We start from the raw sequence: 9,755 nt of genomic DNA on the forward strand, positions 1-9,755 counted from the left end.
ACCAAAAATATAAGGACTCATCGGGTATTATGAAAAAGAAGGATTATAACCCGATGAGGGGCATTTTGGTCAATTCACTTTAAGAGTTGATTTTTAATCAAAATGTCAATTAAATAAAATAAAAATAATGTATTGAATTAGGAAGAAAATTTTCTTTTTTAGGAAAATTCAAGTAAAAATGTGTGAAGGAAATTTTACATTTTTAAAATTAGAATTATGACATCATCATGATACAATTAAAATTTATAATTTAAATAAACTAAAATTGGGGATAAATATATAAGAGACAAGATAAAAATTTACTAAAAAGAAAAACTCATTTTCCCCTCTTCTTCTCCCTTGGTGTGCCACCCATCCCCCACTATCTCTCCCTTCTTTCTTCATTCCACCATTAACAATCTCTCTCCCAACCCTTGATTCCCTACTTTTCTTCCATGGGTTCTCCATTAAACTAGTAGAAAACATTAAAGTAACTTTAGATTGAGGGATTAAAGCAAGAAGAATAAGAATTTGAAAGAGAATTAGAAGATTGAAAACTGTCCATAAGAGGTAAGTTTCTTTTCTTGTTTAATTAGTTATACAACCCTTGAATCAAGTTAGCTTATGATAAAATTATATGAAAAAACATGAGAATCATGCATTTATGGAGAGGGGAATTTTTGGCCAATTTGGGAAAAATTATGGTTTGATGTATTTTAGTTAAATTGATGATGAAATCAAGCTTAGTTGAAGTGGTGTGCATAATTGGGGTAAAGAAATTGCATGAGATTTGCATAAATTGAATATGGGAGATTAGGGTTCATGGGAAAATTGGGGCTTTAGTGCTAGAGAGTGAAATTGGTGTGTGTAGTGTAAAATTATGGTCATTTAAGGTTCCTTTAGTTTGAATTGACATTGGGTTTATGAATGAAAGTAATGAAATGGTAGGATTGGGGAAAAGTGCAAACTAGAGATTTGGAAAATTTTGAGGTTTTTGTGCTATGAGTGCTATGGATGTATTAATGCTAAATTATGATCATTGGGGGTGAGTTAAATGTGAATTGATGTTAGTTAGCGGAAGTAATTGAAGAAATGAAAATTTAAACCTAGGATAGAATTTTACACACTAAGTTCAGTGTGTTTGATAGCCCATAAATGGAGCTACACAACTCCAATTGGTGTGAAACTAATTGGAAATGAAACTTAAGACATAGGGCTAGAATTTTCATGAAGAGACCTAACCCAGAAACTGCCCAGTAATTGCCTAAAACTTGGCTTGAACTTGGAGATAAAATTCTGGAACCTGCAGAATTAGGCACGTGAACAGTAAACTTTGATAGTCATAACTCTCTCTAGAAAGCTACGATTTAGGTGATTCTAGAATCGAAAAAAAAAAATTTAAAACATAGTAGAACATTTCGTATGAAGAACTTGAAGCCTAATTACGAGCTTAATCCAACCAAATTGCTCAGCAAAGTTGAGTTGATAAATCTGTTAGAGCAATGAATAGTAACATAAATAGTAAAATTTAAACAGCCATAACTCTCTCTAAAAAACTTTGATTTAGGTGATTCTTGAACCGATAGAAACCTAAAACATATTAGAACATTTAATATGGAGGACTTGGAGCCAAATTGTCACACCCTACTCCCCTGTAAGATGCAACATGATCCCGTAGTACACCTAATGAATTACTGTACTTCGCCTACCGATAACCCATTAGATATACTACAAGGGATTTTAAAACAATTTTTGTGAAATTTAAATCATCAGTTAAAATCTGGTGTTATAAATTTTTTTTTTTTTCAGAATTTCGGCAAAGTGCCGGCTGTATTTTGAGAAAACAGTTCTTCAATCCTGTAAAAGAAACTGCTCCCAATATGTTTTCTCAAATACAACTTCAATAACTTCATTTCAATTCACAATTCAATTCTCAATAAACAATTAATTCATTTTCAAACTACTCTCATCATAAAGAAACATTTCATTGATTATAACACTCAAAATTTATATTACAAAACTATTCAAATAAATGAAATCTCAAATTTATATTTACAATAATTTGCATTTAATTACATACCAAAATGTTTTACAAGAGTTTTTATACAACTGCTCAAATAATTCACATACATATTATTACATGCATACATCAAAACCTATGTACATGGGTATACCCATAATATACCTGGAGCTGAACTGAAAGTGTCTTCAAAGAAACTTACTCACTGCTCTATGCTCTTCTTACCTGCGACAGCATACAAAGCTATCGCTGAGTGGTGAACTCAGTGGTGCACAACTATAATTTAAAATATAGTAAAATATACATTGACAAAATTTAAAGTAAATAATTTGGAATTCTGAATACTCATCAAATTCCAAAACTCAAAATATTCATTGCCAATAATGTAAATCATTTGTATAAATGACTTTGATCACAAAATTCAATTTATCAAATCATGACTAACCATTTAAGTAATTCCAACAAAATCAATTATGCATAAACCATAATTGAAATCACAATTCTTTACCATTCAAAAGCCATTCTGTATCTCAAAAATTATTATGTATCTCAAAAATCAATCTTTATCTCACTAACTATGCAAGACTAATCCGAAAGGGCCATATTCGATGTGATTCTAACTCCCTATGGTCGGGGAGGTCGAATCAGATTCCAACTCCCTATGGTCGAGGAGGTCGAATCATCGAGCACAGTACCATCACAATAATGAATCTTCTGCAAGGGCCATAAGGATAAAATAAACTTAGATCTAACCTCAAATCAGAGGAAAATCTAAGCCTGTGCACGTACCATGGTAATCAAAACACAACTAACTCCATTGTCTTCTCAACAAATGAGAGAGATGGGTAATAACTTAGTCAAGCATCTATAGTGAGATATAAAATAATATCACAATCCTTTTAGTGAGCATAAATCACAATATAATTCCATTCAAAGTCAATTCCAATATCCAATAATTTTTATGCTTATCACAATTCAAATCATAAATTTGCATTTTTCCATGAAAATTACCATCACAATTCAAAACATGTTCTATCACAATTTTCCAAAACATAATTTATTCAATCCATAACAATGCTTAATACTTGTGGAAATACCATTTTACAAAGCTAAATTCATACAGACTATAACAATTTCAATAATCATTGAATTAAATCCAATGCTTATTAAACATAATACATAAGAAAAGTATGTCATTTAATCATATGAAATATTCAAACAAAATCAGTTAAAAACTAGTTGGGCACAAACCTCTGATAACTGTCTCTTGGTCTTGACTCAGTATTTCCTTCCCTTTCCCTGAGTCTTTGCTAACTGAGAAACACAATTTGAAGTGTTTCAGTACTCAATTAAACTGTCTCTAACGATAATGTTTGATAAATAATTTACTGAAGGCTATTATTTGCTTAATCAACTTAATATATCGACCCTCGATGTGGTTTAGGTAATTTAGGTTTTAACGTTACTAATATGTCACATTCGATAGTCTTTTAGGGTTGGTACATGTTACCAAGTTCATTTCCCTGTATACTGCATTTTCTTGCAATTTGCTGGATTCTGGGATACTAGTTTGACCAAGCCGGATGACCTAGTTTCCTTAGTTTTCAGGTTTTGGTCAAAACTACAAACTTGTAGATCTATGTCTTATGGAACGTGGGGCAAAATTTCAGGTCATTCTGAGTTATGTAGACCAAGTTATGGTAATTTTACTATTGCTGGTCAAATTGCACCAAAATTGGTCACTTTAGGTCACTTTAGGTCAATTTTGGTTCGGCCAGTTTTTGGACCCGAAATTGTGCAAGCTGTTTGACTTGCTTATGGTCATTTCTGGGCTTTGGTGTCTTCATAATACTTGTAGATATGGGCCTTAACTATTCATGGTCAAAATTTCAGATCAATTGGACCTGTTTTGAGTGATTTATGACCTAAATACTAACTGCTGCCCAATTGGTCAATTTTCAGGCCTTATTTGCACTTAATCCGGATTTGGTTATTTTTCAAGCTACCTTGCAAGCAGAATTTTAGTAAGCTTTCTTCATGAAAGTTGGCACATTTTGTGCCTAGTTTCACCTCCAATCGGTCTCATACCAATTGGAGCCACACAATTAAAGTTCTAGGCCTAAAACACAAACTGCCTTATTGAAATTCTTGCATACACATTAAGCATCACTTTTAACACTCACCAAACTTAACATTCAAACCAATTATGGTTGTACCACAACCTAAACATAATTTATAACATATTATAGGTCATTTTGACAGCTTACAATTACATTCAATGTGCAAATTATAGTCCAAAATTTACCAACTTCAATTTACACACAATTTAACTACATAACAAGCTCATTTACATGCCTAAACTCAAACCCTTGTACACATATACAATCTGCCATAGCAAGCACCATAATTCAACCATGTAATTTCATAAACCAACCCATGAAATAACATTTTTTTGGTTCACAATGCAAGCTGCCGATTCACCATCACACTCCATTAATTTCCAAGCTTCCAAATTCAAATACACATTCACAATATACTTAGTATACATCACCCAATTTATTTCTACACATATAAACACATAATCAACCCTTTAATCTACCATTTACAAGCACAAATAAACTGCCTTCAAGGTGCTTCCATGGCTGCCAAAAATACACGCTCCCATTCAACATCAAACCTAAAAAATTTCTCCATAAATCAAACACCCATAACCTCCTCACAAACTTTAATGAAGCACTAATAAAAAATACATACTTACCACTTTGGAAACTCTTCAAAACTTCACCAAAACTCGATCTCTTGCTGCCTATCTACTGCCCAAGTGGTGTAGAACAGTTTTTGTGAAGGAAGCTAGTGAAAAATATGGCTAAATCATGGTTGCATGGAGCTTGGCCATGGATGGCCATGGTGGTTCTTCAATGGAGGCTCACGGCTGAATTTTTTAGGTTGAAGAAGAAAATGAATCTGCTGTCCAAATGCAGATTAAGTGGTCCAATTTAGGTGTGAGTGGAGCACTAAGTGATATTTAATGATTGTTTATTCATAACTTTCCTTATTCCCACATTAAGCTCCCAATTTTTGCTATTTAAACTATGTACCACCCATTTAATTTTTCATGACATTTTCCAAGTGTAATATCATTTATTTTTAATGGACATTTAGGTCAAAAGACAACTCGGGTTGTCAAATGACCACAATGCCCCTGTTCGGGTTGCATTCCTGATTTTTCGGTAACACCGGGTTTTGTCCGTTTTTCGATTCTCACTTTTCTTTGTACTAATTAATTAATTTTTCTTCTATATTTCTAATGGTATTTATACTTCAATAGAGGTCTATTTAAGTCCTAAAAATATTTTTCAGGGTTCCCCACGGTCCAGGGCTAGTCAACGGTCCACACCGTGACTTCCCCGTGCGGTCACCCATTGCTAGGGTTCCCAGCTCGCTTAACTTGGTTGCATTTCTTTATTATTATTTTTCCTTTGTTTTTCTTGTATTTTCTTTTCTTGTATTTCATTATTTAATGTCTCCTCACTCACATCGAAGTGTAGTTCTAGGCATCCTAGCTGTCCGGACAACACTGGTCACCGGAACAGTAGAACGCATTACCGAACATAGGGGTGTTACAATTCTCCCCCACATAAAATAAATTTCGTCCACGAAATTTTACCCAATAGTCATCTTATAATAGTCATACGTTTATTTTTTTCCTTTTTATACGATCGAATAATCTTCTTTTCCTCAAATTTGTATAAGACTTTTAACAATCTAATACAACGTTTAATTTGTTTGTATATCACCAATCTTCTCTTACTATTGTCCTGTCTAATATTTTGGTTCATGTTCCTTCTTGAATGACCCTTGAGGTCATGTTAGAATCATTTATCTAGTCATTGGTCCTCTGACCATTCTAGTTCATAGTCTTCCTCACATTCATAACATTTCTTTGTTATATTTGAACCAATTGTTCGAATTTTTTTTACTTTCATAACTCTGTTTATCTGTCAATATTCCATAACTTACTTCCTTTTGTACTGAACTATAAACTTTCGATATTCTAACCTTTGAGTTTTAGATCCCTAAGTAGGATTTTCAAACTTATTTCTAACAATTAAATTCAGTCCTGGTATAACTATACCAAAACAGATGCCGTTGGTAACTATTCTTATCTAGGTGTACTATCGGGTAGTACGTAGCTCTACATAATAATCTCAAGTTAGTACTGTAATCTGCAGCTTACAGTATAAACATCAAGAACATTGCATAGTTACTACGATACATCCCAATAGATCAAACTTTCCTATCTTTTATCCTTTTCGAATTCACTGATATCTGAAACTTATTCTGATTACAATATCCATTAACAATTAACAACTGTAACATCTCTGCCTTCATCTAGAACAATTCTATTACCGCATCTTACTTTTACGTCCTCTTGCCTTACATTAAGTAGGCTTGCCGTTTAGCTTTATAATTTATGGTGTTTTAGAAAATACTTTTCTCCGATAAACTCTTCCAAAACTAATTTCACTTATTATCAAAATCCTTATCTTAAAGGACTAATCATTAATGCATCAAAATTTATTCCCCTATAAAGGAATAATAACAGAACATATAGTTCTAACACTAACATAAAAGTATGTAGGTTCCAGGTCAAACAATACATAAATGAAGAGTGCCATCCTTCTTCTTAACAAACAATACTGGCGCTCCCCAAGGTGACACACTAGGGCAGATGAAGCCCTTTTCAAGTAGTTCTTGCAACTGTATCTTCAACTCCTTCAACTCTGCTGGTGCCATTCTGTATGGTGTTATGGAGATTGGATCCACACCAGGCATAACATTAATTTCAAACTACACCTCTCTTTCCGGAGGTAATCCTGGCAATTCATCAGGAAACACGTCTGGAAAGTCATATACTGTAGGGATGTCCCTCAATGCTGGACTCCCCACTTGGGTGTCTACCACATGTGCCAAGTATGCTTCACACCCCTTTCTGATCATTTTCTGGCTAGTGCAGCCGAAATAATGTTTGATGGCAATAGCTGCCTCTTCCCATATATTACTACATCACTGTACTGAGGGAAACCGAAAGTGACTATCTTCAGCCTACAGTCAATCATAGCATGATGCCTAGCTAACCAATCCATGCCCAAGATGATATCATAATCACTGAAGGGCATTTCAATGAAATCAGACAAAAAAGTGTGTCATTGGATCACCAAAGGACAATCTCTATACATTCTATTAACCCTGACCTCCTGTCCTAGCGGACTTGTTACTAGAACCTCAAAGTCCATTTTTGTACATGGAACAGCAATGCAATCAATGATGCTAGCACTCACATAAGAATGGGTAGAACCCAGATCAAATAACACAAACACATCTTGGTTAAAAGTTGAGAAGGTACCAGCCACAACATCAGATGTCTCGACTTCTTCCCTCTGTCTCGTTGCGTAGACTCTAACCGGAGCACTGTCTTGCTCTGATTGTTTCACAGTGCCTTGGCTGCCTGTTGGGTTACCTCTACCCCTGCCTCTACCTCTGCTGGGTGGTTGTGAACTTCTGGTGACAGGGCTCTGAACTGACCCTTCTGCAGTAGTAGGAGGTGGTCCAACTCTGCGACTACTGGTGCAGTCCTTGGCAAAGTGTCCTGTGCCTCCACAGTTATAACAGGCTCCAATAGCCTTATAGCATATCCCACCATGATATCTTTCACAAGTTTCACATTGGCGGGAAGGGTAGCAACTTTTAGTTGTTCGACGACTGGACCTTGGTGGTCTCTGTCTTGATGATCCACCTCTATTATATCCTTGAGCTCGGGGCTCCTCAATTTCTTTTCTCTTTCTCCAATTACTGCTTGAGCTCTGACCCATAGGTTTCTCCCTCTTCTCTATTTCATGTTGCCCTTGTGGGGGTTGGGTCTATACTTGGGCTTGGGCTGACAGATTATCAGCCATTTGTTGCAAGAAAGTGGCCATTTGCTGGGCCCTTTGTGCAGTAATTTGTATCGGCAAAATTGGTACAGTCAGGCCTTCGACATTTTGTGGAGCTGGGGCCTCAACTTGTTCTTCTGCCATCACAGACTGTTCTATTGTCTCATTCTTCTCTTCCATATCTTTTCACAAGATTTTCTATTCCTATACAACGAACATAAGGAGATTCCTCTCCATTAGTTCATATTTATGATGTAAATGTACTATATGTATCAAACATTTGAGCAGTTGTAGTTACCGACAAAAAGATTTCAAATTCACAGTTCGAAATTCACTTTAAAACCATTGCTCTGATACCACAAAACATGTCACACCCTACTCCCCTATAAGATGCAACATGATCCCGTAGTACACCTAATGAATTACCGTACTTCGCCTACCGATAACCCATTAGATATACTACAAGGGATTTTAAAACAATTTTCGTGAAATTTAAATCATCGGTTAAAATCTGGTGTTATAAATTTTTTTTTTTTTTAGAATTTCGGCAAAGTGCCTGCTGTATTTTGAGAAAATAGTTCTTCAATCCTGCAAAAGAAACTGCTCCCAATATGTTTTCTCAAATACAACTTCAATAACTTCATTTCAATTCACAATTCAATTCTCAATAAACAATCAATTCATTTTCAAACTACTCTCATCATAAAGAAACATTTCATTGATTATAAGACTCAAAATTTATATTACAAAACTATTCAAGTAAATGAAATCTCAAATTTATATTTACAATAATTTGCATTTAATTACATACCAAAATGTTTTACAAGAGTTTTTATACAACTGCTTAAATAATTTACATACATATTATTACATGCATACATCAAAACCTATGTACATGGGTATACCCATAATATACCTGGAGCTGAACTGAAAGTGTCTTCAAAGAAACTTACTCACTGCTCTATGCTTTTCTTACTTGCGACAGTATACAAAGCTATCACTGAGTGGTGAACTCAGTGGTGCACAAGTATAATTTAAAAAATAGTAAAATATACATTGACAAAATTTAGAGAAAATAATTTGGAATTCTGAATACTCATCAAATTCCAAAACTCAAAATATTCATTGCCAATAATGTAAATCATTTGTATAAATGACTTTGATCACAAAATTCAATTTATCAAATCATGACTAACCATTTAAGTAATTTCAACAAAATCAATTATACATAAACCATAATTGAAATCACAATTCTTTACCATTTAAAAGCCATTCTGTATCTCAAAAATCAATCTTTATCTCACTAACTATGCAAGACTAATCCGAAAGGGCCATATTCGATGTGATTCTAACTCCCTATGGTCGGGGAGGTCGAATCAGATTCTAACTCCCTATGGTCGGGGAGGTCGAATCATCGTGCACAGTACCATCACAATAATGAATCTTCCGCAAGGGCCATAACGATAAAATAAACTTAGATCTAACCTCAAATCAGAGGAAAATCTAAGCCTGTGCATGTACCATGGTAATCAAAACACAACTAACTCCATTGTCTTCTCAACAAAAGAGAGAGACGGGTAATAACCTAGTCAAGCATCTATAGTGAGATATAAAACAATATCACAATCCTTTTAGTGAGCATAAATCACAATATAATTCCATTCAAAGTCAATTCCAATATCCAATAATTTTTATGCTCATCACAATTCAAATCATAAATTTACATTTTTCCATAAAAATTACCATCACAATTCAAAACATGTTCTATCACAATTTTCCAAAATATAATTTATTCAATCCATAACAATGCATAATACTTGTGG

This window comes from Hevea brasiliensis, chromosome 11 (assembly GCF_030052815.1).
Source record: "Hevea brasiliensis isolate MT/VB/25A 57/8 chromosome 11, ASM3005281v1, whole genome shotgun sequence".
In the NCBI taxonomy this organism is placed as follows: Eukaryota; Viridiplantae; Streptophyta; class Magnoliopsida; order Malpighiales; family Euphorbiaceae; genus Hevea; species Hevea brasiliensis.